This window comes from Gracilinanus agilis, chromosome 1, assembly GCF_016433145.1.
Source record: "Gracilinanus agilis isolate LMUSP501 chromosome 1, AgileGrace, whole genome shotgun sequence".
Classification (NCBI taxonomy): domain Eukaryota; kingdom Metazoa; phylum Chordata; class Mammalia; order Didelphimorphia; family Didelphidae; genus Gracilinanus; species Gracilinanus agilis.
The window spans coordinates 736,810,693-736,828,563 of NC_058130.1; positions in this window are offsets into that span (position 1 = coordinate 736,810,693).

A 17,871-nucleotide genomic window follows, 5' to 3' on the forward strand; every position below is an offset into this window, starting at 1 on the left:
AAAAAATCCCCAGGGTCAGATGGATTCACAAGTGCATTCTATCAAACATTCAAAGAACAACTAATCCCAATACTACACATATTATTTGACAAAATAAGAAAAGAAGGAGTCTTATCAAATTCTTTTTATGAAACAAATGTATTATTGATTCCAAAGCTATGCATACCAAAAACAGAGAAATAAAACTGTAGACCAATCTCCTTAATGAGCATAGTTGCAAAAATCTTAAATAAAATACTAGCAAAAGAACTATAGCAAACTATCACAAGGATTATTCACTATGACCAGGTGGGATTTATACCAGGAGTGCAAGGATGGTTTAATATTAGGAAAACCATCCACATAATTGACCATATCAATAATTAACCCTACATAAATCACATGATTGTTTCAATAGATGCAGAAAAGGTCTTTGACAAAATACAACATCCATTCCTACTGAAAACACTAGAAAGTATAGGGATAGAAGGCCATTCCTCAAAATAATACGGTATATATTTAAAACTATTAGCAAGTATCATTTGCAATGGGGACATGTTAGAAACCTTCCCAATCAGATCAGTAGTGAAGCAAGGATGCCCATTATCACCTCTATTATTTAATATTGTACTAGAAATGTTAGCAATTAGCAATTAAAGAAGAAATTGAGAAGAATTGAGAAGAAAAAGAAATTGAAGGGATTAAAGTAGGCAATGAGGAAACTAAACTATCACTCTTTGCAGATGATATGATGGTCTACTTAAAGAATCCTAGAAAATCAACTTTAGCAAGGTTGCAGGGTAAACTAGATAAACCCACATAAATCATTAGCATTTCTATATATTTCCAACAAAATCCAGCAGTAGGAATTAGAAAGAGAAACTCCATCCAATCCCACTAGATAATATAAAATATTTCAGAATCTATCTTCCAAAACATATATGAACACAACTACAAAACACTTTTCACATAATTAAAATAAGATCTAAATAACTGGAAAAACATTAATTGCTCATGGGTAGTATGAGCTAACATAATAAAAATGACAATCTTACCCAAATTAATCTACTTATTCAGTGTAATACCTATCAAACTACAAAAAAAAATTTTTTTTATAGAATTAGAAGAAATTATAGCAAACCTCATCTGGAAGAATAGGAGACCAAGAATATCAAGGGAAATAATGAAAAAAATGTGAAGGATGGGGGTCTAGCAGTACCAGATCTTAAATTGTACTGTAAAGCAGTGGTCATCAAAACAATGTGGTACTGGTTAAGAGACAGAAGGTTGGGTCAATGGAATAGACTAGGGGTAAATGACCTCAGCAAGCTAGTGTTTGATAAACCCAAAGATCCCAGCTTTTTGGACAAGAACTCACTATTTGACAAAAATTGCTAGGAAAATTGGAAAAGAGTATGGGAAAAATTAGGTTTAGATCAACATCTTATACACTATACTAAGATAAATTCAAAATGGGTAAATGACTTAAATATAAAGAGTGAAATCATAAATAAATTAGGTGAACATAGTATTCTATGTATACCTGTCAGATCTGTGGGAAAGAAAGGAATTTAACACCAAGCAAGAGATAGTGAACATTGCAAAATGTAAAATGAATGACTTTGATTATATTAAATTAAACATTTTTGTACAAACAAAACCAATGCAACCAAAATTAGAAGGAAAGTAACAAACTGGGAGAACATTTTTTAAATAAAACTCTCTGACAAAGGTTTAATTTCCCAAATATATAAGAAACTCAGTCAAATTTACAAAAAATCAAGCCATTCCCCAATCAATAAATGGTCAAGGGATGTGAATAAGCAGTTTTCACGTGAAGAAATAAAACTATCAATAAGCACATGAAAAAGTGTTCTAAATCCATTCTGATTAGAGAAATACAAATTAAAACAATTCTGAGGTACCCCTTATACCTATCAGATTGGCCAATATGGCAGCAAAGGAAAGTGATCAATATTGGAGGGGATGTGGCAAAATTGAGACACTGATACGCTGCTGGTGGAGTTGTGAATTGGTTCAACCATTCTGGAGGACAATTTGGAACTATGTACAAAGGACTTTAAAAGAATGCCTACCCTTTGACTCAACCATACCACCAATAGGTTTGTACCCTAAAGAGATAATAAGGAAAATGACTTGTACAACAATATTGATAACCATGCTCTTTGTGGTGGCAAAAAATTATAAAATGAATGAGTGTCCATCAAACGGAGAATGGCTGAATAAATTGTGGTATATGTTGGTGATGGAATATTATTGTGCTGAAAGGCATAATGAACTGGAGGAATTCCATGTGAACTGGAAAGACCTCCAGGAAGTGATGTAGAGTGAAAAGAGCAGAACCAGGAGAACATTGTACACAGAGACTGGTACACTGTGATGCAATCAAACATAACAGACTTCTCTATTAGCAGCAATGCAAGAATGCAGAGCAAGGCTGAGGGACTTATGAGAAAGAATGCTATCCACATCCAGAGAAAGAACTTTGGGAACAGAAATGCAGAAGAAAAACATGCAATTGACCACGTAGTTTGATAGGGATATGATTAAGGTTTTGATGGTAAAAGATCACTCTACTGCAAATATAAATAACATGGAAATAGGTTTTGAACAATGATACATGTATAACCCAGTGGAATTGCTTATCAGCTCTGGGAGTGGGGAGGGAAGAGAGAGGAGATCATGCAAATAATTATATACATATATAAAAATATGTAACCATGGAAAAATATTCTAAATAGAAAAAGAAAAAAGACTGGAAAGGTGGGGTGGGGAAAGGTGATGAAGCTGAACAGATTTTCTATTTGATCCTGGAGGTGATAGAGAGCCAGTGGAGTTTATTGAATAGGGTGAAAGATAAATGTGTGACATGGTCAGATCTGGGCTTTAGGAGGATCAATTTGACAAATGAAGTGGGGATAAAGTAGAGTGGAGAAAGACTTGAAGCAAAAAGACCAACAAGAATGCCACTAAAATAGTCTAGGCATGAGGTGATGATGGTCTATACCAGGCTCATTGAGAGAGAGAAGGAGGCATACTCTAGAAGTAGAAATGACAAGATTTGAGGAGTGCTTCAATATGAGTTGTGAGGGAGAATGTGAAGGGTAAGGATGGTGCTCAAGCCTGGGTGAGTGAGAAGTTGGTGGTACCCTAAATAGTAATAGAGAAGTTTGGAAAAGGAATGGTTTGGGGGGAAAAGATGAGTTCATTTTTGGTCATATTACCAGAATGCCTCACTTAGGTTAGTGGGAATAGACTGAGTGGATCTTTAAAGGCTCTAACTATTCATTCCCATAGTCTGCATGAGAAGGGTCTGGGCAAAGGAATACCCACCAAGTTGGGGAGGAGGAGTGCATGTAGGAAGGGGACCACTTACCTGCAACACAGATATATGTTGGGACAGAGGCTTCACGAGGCTTGCCTGCTTCAGGTGGTGCAGAGGTATTGTGTCTTTGATGTTGAGGCAGATGATTTTCTGTTCTAGCAGCAAGATCACCAATCAATTGCTTCACTACCAGGTCTGGGTCCAGAAGAAAGAGGAAGACTCTAGGGCAGGGCTTGGGCATGGAATAGAAAAAAGGAGGAGGAGGATGTTGAGCAACTTGGAATGAGAGTCAGTCAGTCTCTCAATAAGCATTTGTTAAGCTGTTATTATGAGTCACCCACTGGGCAAAGATCCAGGGAGTCAAAGAAAGTAAAAAAAAATAGTTCCTGCCCTCAAGGAGATCTAGTCTAATGGGGGACAGAGAGATGCCCATCACTATGTGCAGACAAGATGTAGACAGAATAAACTGTAGAGATGAGAATGCAATGTAACATGAGAGTGAGGGGAGGCCCTTAGGGGACCCTGGAAGGTCCTGAGGACTCCAGAACTATAGGATCTGGGAAGGATGGAGGAGAAAGGCATAGACCAATGGTTCAAGGCTTTGGAGGGCAGAGGAAGCCCAGAAGAGTGGGAGGCAGTGCAGGGATCCTTCTAAGGGTGGGATGTTAGGGCCTCATCTTGGGAATTGTAGAGCTGAGGGATCTGACCTCTGACATCTTGTAGGAGAGGGTGCCAAGAATTCCTCAAGTAAGTTTGGGTGGCCATCTTAGAGGAGAACTGTCAGTCAAGGGGTTAGACAGAGGCAGTGCCAGAAATAGGTACTTCAGAAGGAACTGAAAAGGAAGGTGGAATTGTCGAGTCAAGGTCAAAAGTAGGGGCACTGAGAGTTGTGGGCAAGAACTTCATGGGTTCTCATTATTTTCTGACTTTTCAACATGGGCCCTGCCTACTTCTTATTTCATAATGGCTAGGGGAGGTATTCTTGTAACTTCTTGGCTCATCTTCTTTGGTCATCCAGGGCCTCTGAGAATGATTCCAGACACCTACTCTAGTGTGCTCTCTTAGCCACTTACCTTTTCCAAAGCAAACTAACCTTCCTACTCTTCACTTATAGCCCCTATCTACTTCCAGCTGCTGCTCACAGTCCAGCCCCATTCCCTTACAAAGGGAACCACTTAGAAACCAGGATACCCAGTCCTACTCTGTTTTACTTTCTCTCTTTATACCCACTGCTCCCCAACTCCTTCTTTCCCCTTTCTTCAAGGAACCTTCTTTCCACTGGGGGAGAAGGGGATAGGTAGGAAGTATGTAGCACATGGTGGAGATAGGTATTTGGGGATAATTACACTGGGATTCCCTAACTAACTACCTGTTATGCTTTGTGGAAGGTAAAACACTATAGAAAGTGGGGCTGTTTTAAAATTTTCCCATGCTTCTTTTCTTGTCTTTGCAAATATAAGAATATAAAATTTAGTTTTTGTGCTAATATGAAAGTTCTAAAGTAATATTGTGGTTACCAATTTAAAAATATTATAGCTTAAGTCAAAAATGACTTTTAGCAGCTTTATTTACAAAGAGGTGGAAAGAGTGAAAGTGGAAAAATGTAGATAAAGAGACAGATTTTAACAAGCCTACCAGCCCTTCTCTGGTGAATTGAGGCTCAGCCTCATAGGGGCTTCCTCACATCCCTTGTCCTTATGTGGATTTGTGGTAGTATCTTAAGCCACAGTGGTATCTTCAGCAAGGGTTCCACCAATGCAGCCTCCTTCAGGAAACGAAGGGCTCTCTGGAACCAATCTCTCCAGAAGCCAGGAAAAGAAGGCCAGCTACTCACCCAGCAAGCTAATGCAGGATCCAAGGAAAGAGTCTCCTCCTTCAGTCCAGCTCACTGATGCCAAATCCAAAGACAAACTCTAAAGGAGAAGTTCAAAGGAGAAGGCCCGAAGGAAAAGTCCCAAAGGAGAAGTCTGAAAGAGAAGCTCAAAGGACAGGAAGTTCAGGACATTTTATAGTCCTTTTTCTATCACTTCCTGTCCCTTTTCCACTTTACAGGAACCAATGACAGTCTTTCAATTTTCCTAGCACAGCCCAGGAGTAGGGCAGTGGGCTTTGGAGTTGTCACCCACTTTAACAAGTAACTTGATAATTCTCTAACTTAGTGTTAAGTAGGGGTGCTTAAGTTTTTGATCTATTAATTTAAAAGTCTCTGATTAATAAACAAAGAAAGTTTAATTCACTCTTCACACAACTTCATAGCCATCTCCTATTTTTCTTTAAGTAAAAGGAAGGAGGAATAGACATGAAAGAGACAGAAATAATAGCAGGGCCATGTTCTCAAAATCCAAATGTCTTAGTTGGGGATATAAAGATCTGAGGTGTCTTTCCTACACAAGAACTTAATTCCTGCCTCTTGAAAACAGCCAGTAGAAATAGGGACCCACCTTGCTTTGGGTATAAGGTCCTTTTTCAATGATGAATGGCACACCAGTTGATCAAAAAAGACTTTTTTTCACCACATGGTTAGTAGACCAAAAGCAGTTACATAATATATCAGCACATGCTACAAAGTCTACATAGGGATCACATCAACTGAGAACACTTTGTCCGCTCATAAGGCTTTGGCTTATTGGCCAATCTACCATTGTATTTAATAGTAATTTTGAAATGATTGTGCATACATGGTGATTTGGCTTTTCATTGCTAACCTTTTGTGTCAATAGAAAAATCAAAATTTAATGTATATTATTTCCTGATTACAACAAAACATTTTGCATTTCTACTGTTAACTTCCTGTTTTTCTCATTCAGCTGAACTATAGACATTACCTAAACAATAAGCTGAAGTTTGTGAATTGATATTTCAAAGTGGAATGAGTTCCTTGGATTTATTTATGTATTCATTCGTTTATTTATTTCTAAACTCTTACCTTCTATCTTAAAATTAGGTATTAGTTCCAATGCAGAAGAGAGGCAAGGTCCAGGCAATTGGGGTTAAGTGACTTGCAGAAGATCACACAGCGAGGAAGCATGTGAGCTCAGATTTGAACACAAGACCTCTCATCTCCATACCTGGCTCTCTACTGATCCATCTTACAACCCTGCCCCATAGATTGATGGATTGATCTTTTCAAGGAACAAAAAACGAAACCTCTTTGATACATACATACACACATATTTAGATATATATCTCAAAGAAGTTTAGTTTGATAAATATATCAAATCAATTTAGTTTATGTATGTTTTGTAAAAATATACACATCTAGACACATGCACAGGAACATATATTTTGATTCTCATTTGAGGTAGTTTCTAGAAGCCTCCACAAACACTGAATTAGCAAATACCGACTAACACATGAAAGGGAATACAGGGTTAGGTTTTTCAGGTCTGCAGTAACTCATTATTCTAGCACTCTCTGGAGCAGCCTCACCTACAGATCAGTGATTTCATTCTTCCTTTTTCTGGATAGTCCATATAGTTGATTCATTCCCTTTGAATTAAATGCCAACACCGCTATCACTTGTGCCTGAACGATGCTTGCTTAATGTCTGTATTTTTTCCACAAGCCACATCACAGCCTTCCTGCTCTTCAGGACTCCACTTGGAAGTCATTTTAAATAGCAAAATCATCCCCTACAAAAATGCAAAAGTGGCCCTAAATGGATAGGGAAGAGGACATTTGTTTATAGAATAAGAATTGAAGTCAGGCAGTGCTTTGTTCTGCCTCAATTGGGCATTTGCACAAATTGGGCAACTCAGATTTTTGACTGCTCTGCACATCTGAAAATGATGATGACATCATTATTAGAAATTATTTTGGCTAGCAATAAAATTTAGTAAGTAGATGAATCCACAAATCCAGAAATCTGAGAATAATATAATGAATATTGTACACTTATGTGTGTCTATAGACATACATGTACATATATATGTTTTCAGAGCTTATCAGATAAATTGCTTGAGTCATAGAAGCAAGGGATTGTTGGGGGAAAATGTATTAATTAAATATTGCATATTAATGAACAATTAATTAAAAATAGATTATGAATCTGAATTTTATTAACACTGGGCAATATGGCATTGTCTCTATATTTTTTCCATTCCAGGGAAATTTATTTTACTGCATAATAGCAGTGTGTATCTGTCTTCTCAACAGAATGAAAGCTCTTATTTTTAATAGGAAGGATAGGAAAAGGGATTGAACCTGGGATTTTACTGGCATAGAGAACTCCTATGCGAGAGAGGAATCCATACCAGTGCATTTTGGGCCCCTCCTTTATTTCCCCACCCCCCAACTTATAGTCTTTCAGGTAACTTAAAGAATTGTATAGAGCAGAGGTGTCAAACATGTGGGCCAGTTGCCCAGGTAGTATGGCTCAAACCAGATTAAAATGTATTTGAGAAATATTTAACAAAGTTGATAAGAATGTAATAAAACATAGATATGGTTATCTTTTAAAAACTAAGCATGCAGCCTGCAAGGAGCCTTATGTATGAATTAATGGCCCCCATATTTATTTGAGTTTGACATCCTTGGCCTTAGAGCACTAAAAGGCTAAGAGATTTACTCAGCCTGTGGTTTCCACAGGCGAGGCTGTGTTAAAGGAAGGACTTGACTCTAGGTCTTCTAGATTTTGAATATATTTTGCAATATGTACTATGCAAATTAATGGAATGATGCCATTCTGGGTGGAGGCTATGTATTAAAATTATTTTTTTCCTGTCCAAAGTAACTTATTTCAGCCTAAAATACAATTATTCTCTTCCCCATTACTGATATACTTTTTTTTTAACCCTTACCTTCCTATTAGAATCAATACTGTGTCTTGGTTCTAAGACAGAAGTGTGGTAAGGGTTAGGCAATGGGGGTTAAGTGACTTGCCCAGGGTCACCCAGCTAGGAAGTGTCTGAGGTCAGATTTGTTATGTAGAGATGGCAGCATGGAAACCCTGCAAAATACAGGGTCAGCCTCACCCAAAGTTCTGTATTTTTCAGGGATTCCATGCTGCCATCTCTACATAACAGATTTGGACCCAGGACCTCCCATCTCTGGGCCTGACTCTCAATCCATTGAGCCACCCAGCTGCCCCCCTACTGATATACTCTTGAAGCTGTGCATAATTGTTGATTATTGTGAAAAACTAATTCATTAATTCATTTGAAATGTCCCATGTGAGATGAAGTTTACTCCCTAGAACCTTGTTCCAGTTTATTTTCATTGTTAGGAGCTTTAATTAGCCCCAATAGACCTGGCTTTTCAAAAACATTGTACATAAACACTCCATTATATGATTATATTTGTTGTCTTGATTAGAATTGAAATGTATGGATTAAACTACTATGGAAAAATATTGATTTCTGATTATTATACAACCAAGTTATCAAACTGTGACCTGCAATCTCTTATATCATTATGAAGAAAATCCACCAGGAGCCCCATAAGATAACTGTCCTTTGTGACCAAGTACATGCATGTCATGAAAATAAAACCTTTTAATTTTATGATAAATGTTGCTCCTGCCTTGGTGAATTGGGGCCACATTTAACAGAGTATGTTCTTAGTGGCCCATACTTAACTTTAGATAGAAATAAAATCAGTTTATATTTATCTTAGTTCTTCCAAAACAAAAGTCGAGAAAACTCTGATCTATATTTGGCTATATTGGAAAAAATGGCACTACACAATGACATATGAGGGAGATGCCCTTATTATTGAGATATGTTATAACCATGCTCATTACCAACCCAGAATAATAGGATTAAGCATATTATCATGATTTTTGCATAGCATGTTAGAAAAGAGGTAATTAACTTTATGGGCATATTGATTTATAGCTTGGTTTATTTCTCCTTTTAAATTATTTGATTTCCATCCAAGAAGCATAAAATTAGCAAAATCAGCAGAACTTTTATGGACAGATTCTGATGTAGAAAGAGGACATTTACATTTATTGTTCCAGTTTTCGTAAGTTATGTACTCACTTTCCTCTACTAAGTGCACGAGTAGAAGAGTGCGACCCAGATCTACACGTGAACTTCCATATAAGTTGTTATTCCTGAATTTATTTTATAATGTGAATACTTGTGTTTAAGATTGCAAAGTATCATTAATGATGAGTGACTAGTTTGAATCCTTGGAAACAAATGGGTGGGAGCTCGAGAACTAGAGGAGTAAGAGGAGTATATATTTCCATGATAGTGTTAACCCAAGGACTCTGACAGAGTTTGAATGTAACCATTGGGGAGATAGTGTTTCTTTGGGAACTAAGCCTTTTGAGAATGATCAGAATAGCTTACAGTGATCAAGTCAGCCCACAGTGAGTAGGTATCTAAAGACTCTCTGTGAGAGGTGTGAGATGTTGCATTATGGGCACTAGTCAGCATTTTTAGCATGTGTGACATCATTTGAAAATTCTAGATGACGCTCAAGTCCAATTAACCCTTTAATTGCTCACATTTATTATTAGATTGAGCATATGACCAAAGATGGGGGAGGATTATGGATTTTGGATTTTGAAAAATCTTTTGACAATAACTGAACACTTATAACACTTTGTACACGGTAAAAATTAAATTTGTTTTTAATTTCTTTTTTTTTTAAGAATATTTTCCCATATTTACATGATTCATTTTCTTTCCCTCCCCTCTTCTCTCCCCACTCCCAGAGCCGACAAGCAATTCCATTGGGTTGTACAAATATTATCACTTGATATCTATTTCCATATTATTCATTTTTTCTACAGAGTGATTTTTTAAAGCCAAAACTCCAAATCACATCCCCATATATACATGTGATAAGTGATGTCATATGTTTTCTTTTGCATTTCTGCTCCCATAGTTCTTTCTCTCAATGTGGATAGCATTCTTTATACACTGAAAGTAAAACATTGTGGGAAAATCCAATTGTTGTCTGTTTTTAATTTCTAAAGATATTAAAGTTGAAGACTTCCTCAGGCCTAGAATTTCCATTCTAGAGCATTAATTAGGGAAATTTCCTGAAAAATTGCTGGAAAAGTCCTCACCAGAGGCAGTTAGGTGTCTTAGTGGAAAGAGCCAGGCCTGGACATGGAAGTTCCTGGGTTCAAATCTAGCCTCAAACACTTCCTAATTCTGTGACCTTGGGCAAATCACTCAACCCCAATTGCCTAGTTCTTGCCTCTCCTCTGCCTTGGAACTGCTATTTAGTGTCAGTTTTGAGTCAGAAGGTAAGGCGTTTTTATCGTTTTGTTTTGTTTTTTTAAGTCCTATCCAGGTCCCTTAGACCATTAGCCCCAGAATCAGATTTCAGAACCATCAACCATGGATTCTCAGGCCCACTTTAAAAAATGTTTCTTTTCTTCTAGAAGTGAGGATTAAAACAGAAGAGCAAATTACCTATGCAGGTAATTTCTTCCTTGACAGACAAGGAAATAAGAATAGCACAGCCCCTATAACCTTGAAGTAATTTGCTAGTGATGTTTGCTTTGGAATATATTTTATATTAAAAGTAGACAGAGGCATATCAGATGGGGCAGAGGGTGAAAGGAATGAGCCGAAAGCCAGAGCTTTTCCAAAAGATCTCGTGAATTCCCAACAAGTTCAAAAGATGGATATTTTATAAATGTCATGTATGGCTTTAAAGGTATAGATTTGCTGGCATTTATGTGGGTAGTGATGGTAACTTTAAAAGAAAAGTTCACTTTAATATAATTGCAAACACTGAAACTTATTGTGTAATGATTCATACAGCTAATGAAGGTAATGGAGCTGTACTACCCACTCCCAGCCCCACCCACACTCCTTTAAACATTCATAAATCAAGTTGAACTGTGAATGCAGACTGAGACATTGTCTAGTCATTTTCAATGTAGAAATTTGTTTGCTTGACTATGTATATTTGTTAGGATTTGTTTTTTTTTTTTAATTTTTAAAATAATTAGTTTTTATTGATACATGTAGATTTTTAAATAAACTTTACCTTAGTTTTCCCCAGGATCTCTCTTTCTTCTTCTTCCCAAGAATCATCACATATGACAAATAGTATTTAAGACAGAGAAAAAGAAGAGAAAAAAAATCAGCATAACTGAACAATACATTGAAAAAAAAACCCAACACATATAATGGGGATCCTTGAGGATCTCCTACCTCTGAAAAGAGCCTGGAAGGGTTGTTTTCTCATATTTCTTCTTCTTCTGAGTCATGCTTACTCTACAACATTCACTTTTACTTTTTTTTTCCCAAAGGAGGTGTTGGCTGGTAGGAAGGAAGAAGAGCAAGAAATAGGTTCTCCATCAACCTTTAGAAAAAATGGAAAGAAAATAGAAGGAAAGCCAGAGGGAAAGGCTGTGATAATTATGAAAGGATAGCTTTACATGTCAAATTTATTACTTATTTGAAAATCTGATGGTCCATAATAAAAAGTTAAAGTTCAAATTCCACCTCAGACATTTTTTAGTTATGCTTCCTGGACTTAACACTTAATTTAACACATCTTCTGTCTGCCTTAGTTTCTTCAACTTATAAAATGGAAATAAAAAAAGCCCCTAATATTGAGCCATCCCCACATTTATGGCATAAAACACACCTGGTCATAGTATATGATCCTTGTACTATATACAAAAATATTTGTAACATCTCTTTTTGTGGTAGCAAAGAAATGGAAACTGAAGGGATATCCATCAATTGGGGAATGACTGAACAAGTCATGGTATATGATTGTAATGGAATACTACTGTGTCATAAAAAAATGATGAAGAAGACAATCACAAAAGAACATGGAAAGACATATAAAGTGATGTAAAGTGGAGTAAGCAGAACCAGGAGAATGTTGTACACATTAATAGCAATAATGTGCAAAGATTAACTGTGAATGACTTAACTATTATCAGCAGTGCCGGGATCCAAGGAAACTCTAAGAGACTCATGATGAAAAAAGCTATCTTCCACCATAAAAGAGACTAGTGAAATCTGAATGCAGATTGAAGCATGCCATTCTTTACTTTATTTTCTCTATGAATTTTTGGAAAATGCATTCTGTGATAACACATATACAACCTATATCATATTACCTATTGTCTTGGGGAGTGGGGAAGAGTAGTAGAGAAGAAAGGGAAGAACATGGATCACAAAGTGTCAGAAAATGATTATTAAAAATTGTAGTAACATGTAATCTAGAAAAAATAACTAATATCACTCTCATTGTGATGCTCAAATGAGATTTGCAGAGCACTGAGAGCAGTATTTGGGTCTTTACTAGTTACTTAATAAGGGTTCATTCCTCTTTCCAGTTCTATAAAGTACATAGAAATGTTTGTTTTACTTGGTGTTAAGTTCAGGATTAAAATAATGGAAAATTTTTTAAAAGAAAAGAGCCTAGCGAGCTAGTCTCTTATGATGGAAAATTCAGTTTCATTTATTTCACTCCCATTCAGATCCAGGTTGTTTCATCATTTAATATGTAAGGACAAATGTTTGGAGCCTCAAGGTAGAATGCTGAAAAAGGAAAGCCTCAAGCCTGTGAAATGATGGACCTAGCAATTGTACCCCTTATGGGAGGTGAACTTATAAAGCGACCCTTAGAAAATAACTTTTTGTACTTTTCTTCGACAACAATTGAAACTGAGAAAATGTTTCAGCATGCTTTGTGAGAAATCAGTTATAAATGTTATGATGTAACCTGAGGGAAACATAAGGCTATTATAGCTATCTCACTTCCCGTCTTATAGTAAAACCTTCGGACTGAGGAATGCCTTATGGTATATGTCAGTGTCTTCATAAATCCTTGAATCCACAGTGATGAACATTTAGGGTTGGAATTTTCTTATACGGATAGTGTTAAAATGAGGAATAAGGTAACCCTAAAAGATGTTAATGATCAGCTAATAGGCTGACTGGGTTACTCTCTCATCTAACTAGAGGGCTTCAAGGCCTTGTCCCTGTGATGAAATTGAGAATAGGGAGGGACAGGATTCAGTGTTCAGATAAGGGACACCTATGAGATAAAGTGTTGGTGGTTTGCCAGGACTCAGCAAAATGCCTGACACCCCTAGATGTCCTTTTTGAGTGGAAGGCTTTGGGTTTGACATTGCCAAAGTCTGTTAGAACTGCCTCTCCAATTGACCCCTTCACCCTCAAACCTCCCCTTATATTGCCAAAGATTTTTTTCTGACTGCATTGGTATATAAACTCAAAAAGATTTAATAAACTAGTAATCAGTGTAATAATAATAATAATCAGAGCCAGTTGCCAATGTTATGATTAAAGGAAGAGAGAGAGAGAGTCTATGATGGTGAGATTCTCTTCTAGCTCTCCCCTCGTGCCAAATATACTCTGGGAGACTTCGAGGGGGTGTCACCCACCCAGAAACTGGGTGACCTGGATGGTCGTGCCACCCCACAGGAGTTGGGGGCAAAGCTTCTCTATAAGGTGAGGTATGGTGTACCCCAATCCAATTCTGAATGAGGGAGGGGTTTACGCAAGCCTCCCCAAGGTCAGTCAACTTCACAGCGGGTGGTCTGGCTCCAAGATGGAGGCAGCCAGACCAAGCTGTGATTCCCCTCCCCCTCGTTGTCTCTCAGGCACTCTGGAACACTATCTGACTGTGGGAAGCCAATAAGAGAATAGATAAAAATCTGAGACCCCTCTTTTGACACCTCTTATGATCCATACCTTTTCTTATTGGAAAAACATTATAGACTTATTGAAAAGCTTTGAGTCCTTAGCAGACCAGCAACTACTGAGTTAAAAAATTCTCTCCTTGATAATTAAGAAGCCTGAACTCTAAAAAATATAGTCAAGGCTGGACACAGACAAAGATAGAGATAAGACTGAAGCCAGACTATCTGACCAGGTGCAGACCTGTAAATCAAGGCAGAATGCAATTAGTAAACATCTCCATGAAATATATTTCTGCTCCCAGAATTAACCCCTACTAATTGGTGGTTGGAATTTGGCCCTTGTCCTTGTACCTATATCTGTACTTTTTAGACTTTAATGGATTGTGTGTGATTTGTAACCCCTTCACAGCTGTGACTCTTTCTTTGTGTTCTTTGTTTGAAACCAGTATAAAATAAAGTCCAAATCCCATAGCGTTAGATCAACATGGGCTAACCACTAGTCTGGTTGTTCTCATTTTCTTTTTCCTGTCTTAACAATCCGATGCCACAAAACACCACTCAGACCCCCTCCCATAGAGGGAGCTGGCTCTCTATATCTGACTAATGAATGCCTTTTATTATTTGCAGTTTAGGGGTTGGGGAAAGGGTTGAAGGGCAAAGGGATTTTGGAGTGCCCTCTTCTCTACTTCAATGGGGTCCATCATTCGGGTGGGAAGGTTTAGGGTTCCCACTCCCAAGCTTCTTCCCTTGCTTCTTCTCCTTCTGTTTCTATTATTTCTATTTCTATTTCTATTTCTATCCTTTCTATAATTGTAAGTTAGACTAGAAAGGGTCTCTCAGCAAGACTGGGTAATGGGGGAAGGAGACAAAGAGATCACTCCCAAAATGGAGTCCAAAAACTTAGCTGACTTGATGGTTGAAGTCTTGATGGGTGAGAAGCGATGGGATGCCTTTGACCAGGGCATCGGGGTATCAATGTCTAAAGAAAGATCCTCAGGAAGCCCTCAGGACTGGAATCGAGCTGAGATGTCCTCCTCCTCTCTCCTCACAGTCCTCCGCCCAAAGACCTCTCCTCCCCTCCCTCTGAGAAACTCCTAGAATCCTCTCTGGTCTCAACTGCCAGTAACTGTCACCAACTGTCAGCCACTACTTCTCTGGCTCCTTTTGTCCCATCCCCCTTGCACAAATCCCATCCTTATATCAGGAAAGGATTGGGAAAGAGGGACTACCAAACTAAACTACTAAACTACCAAACACAGAGACTGTTGAAGGGTTCTTTTGGCTCTGGCAAAAGCCAAATGCCCATCTGGAAAGCTTCCTTAGCTCTTCTTCGGACTATGCAGCTAACCCAAGCTATTAATGAAATATCACAAAAGTCTTTAGATATAGCTAGCACAGAGAGATACAAGTTTATTCCTCAGGACTGGCACAGTCTGCCCTCCAGGATAAATCCTCTCAGACAGCTGATGAGTTCTGCCAGTCTACCAAGGTTTGTTGTCACAGAGATTCAGGTTCAATCCATACAGTTGAAGGCAAGGATGTGGTAGGGAAATCCTCAGGGAAAGGTGAGGTTTCCATCCCCCTAAAGGAAACTGAGCCTCATCTGGTTCAGGGCTCAGAACTGAGCTCTCCCTCAGAGACAGTTCTTCTCACAAATCTTTGCTCTCCCCCTTCCAACTGCCTTGGCTATCAGTCTTGTCACATTCCAACATTCCATTTCAATCTCTGTGCAAAATCCCTTTCTCTCAATAGTTACAATTAATTGTTGCATGTTCCAAATTTTAATGACCCTCTGAAGATCAAGGATGCTGAGGTGGGGCATAAAATCTCTTTTGGAGAATTGGCAGGTAAGCTTTAGTCTACCTGCTCCAGGAACTCTGAGAACCTTTGTAAATTAATACCAGAACACTTTCTGGGCATGTGAAAACCATAAGCAAGTAGTCCAGGACTGGGGGATGATAATTACTGAAATAATGTTATTGTTAACTGGGGTAACAAGAGAATTCTAGCTGCTATAAAGTTTTTTTTTTAAATTTTAAATGATAGGTATAGGATTATAGAAAGATAAGCTTAGATAAGATTAAGCTTAAAAGATAAGGGTGTTGTCTCCAAGGGTGCTGAATGGAGGCTCTTGCCAAGAATGCAGTAGAAGAATTTAGAATTCCCACAGAGAGGTGGGGAGCTGTGTGTGAAGAGCTGACAGTTCCTTGCTTTGGCAGTTAGAGGAAGGAGCTGCTTTCTTCTGTGAACTATAAGTTGAGTTTGAGAAGGAAACCTTAAACCCTGACTTTAGAGTTTCCTTTCTCACTGGAAGAAAACACCTGAAAGAAGATTCATTCATACTTGCTGCTTTACCAACTTTGCCTGAAAGGAAAATTACCTGGAAGACCCTGCTTGTTTGGGTTCTGAGGGTTTACCTCAGAGTCAGACTCACCTTTGAGTGAGCTCAGTCATCTTGGGCTCATTCTTAGCAATTTTGGAGACAACTTCTGATACAAATAATCAAGCCAACAACTGAGGATCTAGTCAGGTAAATCAATTAGTTTTTGGTGGGAATATTAGCCATTGCAGGTAGTTCAATGTAACAGCAAGTCTCGAAGAGTTTTTTGGGGTGGAGTATTAGTTTTCTTTAGTGCTAGGGCATCCCTTTTGTTTTGATCCTCATAGTCTACCTTTGATTTAGAAATAAATATAGATATTTTTCTATAAGATAGTCTCTAAGACTTTGTGTGTGCTGGTTCAGTGAAGGAAGGCTCACTCTGCCTTCTCTTCACCAAAGGGAACTGGTATACTCTGTAGAGAGCTAACAGAGTATCCAAACTAATTCCCTACCTCAAATATCATCATCTATCCACATGATTTCTTCAAAACCCATACCTTCTGCCTTAGAATCAATGCTGTGTATTGACTTCAAGGCAGAAGACTGGTAAGGGAAAGGCAATTGGGGTTAAGTGACTTGCCCAGGGTCTCAGAATTAAGAAATTTCTGAGGCCAGATTTGAACCCAGAACCTCCTTTCTCTAGGCTTGGCTCTCAATCCACTGAGCCATGTAGCTGCCTCTGCTATAAAATTTTTAAGGGAAAACCTACGAAGATGAAAAGTAACTCACTCCCCTGCAATGAGGACCCCTATAAACAGACAGATTTTTCTTATGGCAAAAGTTTTTCTTGGGAAATAATGTACTTGAATTACTTGGAAATATTTAGGATAAATCAAAGCCTTCTCTTCTGGGACAGCAGAAACAATCATAGTTATTACCAGTCTTTTAGGAATTTACTCATACCTTTGGTTTGTATGGGGTACTCAGTGAAGACATACCTCTGGTGTGAGGGATTTTTTTTTCAGGGCTCCTCATGCACATTTGATGTCCACCACTCACCTCACACTCACCATTGACTCCAAGAAGTTATAGCATGCACAGTAGCTATGCCCAGTGAAACCATCATGGCAGGTGGGCTAGACCAGATTGAGGGTAACTGACAGGCCTCAAATCCATTGTTGATTAGGGGGATGTCTACCCCAAGCATTCCCCCAGCAGAATGGGTGGATGAGGACAATTTGTTCTGGTAAACATGGAGGTGGTGAAAGTGGGTGCTGTCAAATGCTTTGAGTTTGGTTAGATATCAAAGAAACCACGGTAGTCCACTGCATCCCAGGCCACTGCTAGTTGTCTTAACTTTTCTCATGCCACTGAGCTTTAATGATTCTAGAAAAGGGAGTGAGGCTGATGACTGTGCAACTCTACTTCACTTAAATCCAAGTTATGCATGAATCAAAAGACATCACCCATACCATTCTACCATTTTACATTTTACTGTCTCATTTTACTATTTTTCTCCTACTTCAAAGGTCCTGTGATAATGGGAAAACGAAAAGTAGAGGGTGCATATACACTGGAAGCTATAGTTATGACCCTTCACACAGGCAGCCCAGGGCATAGGGTCATCTCACT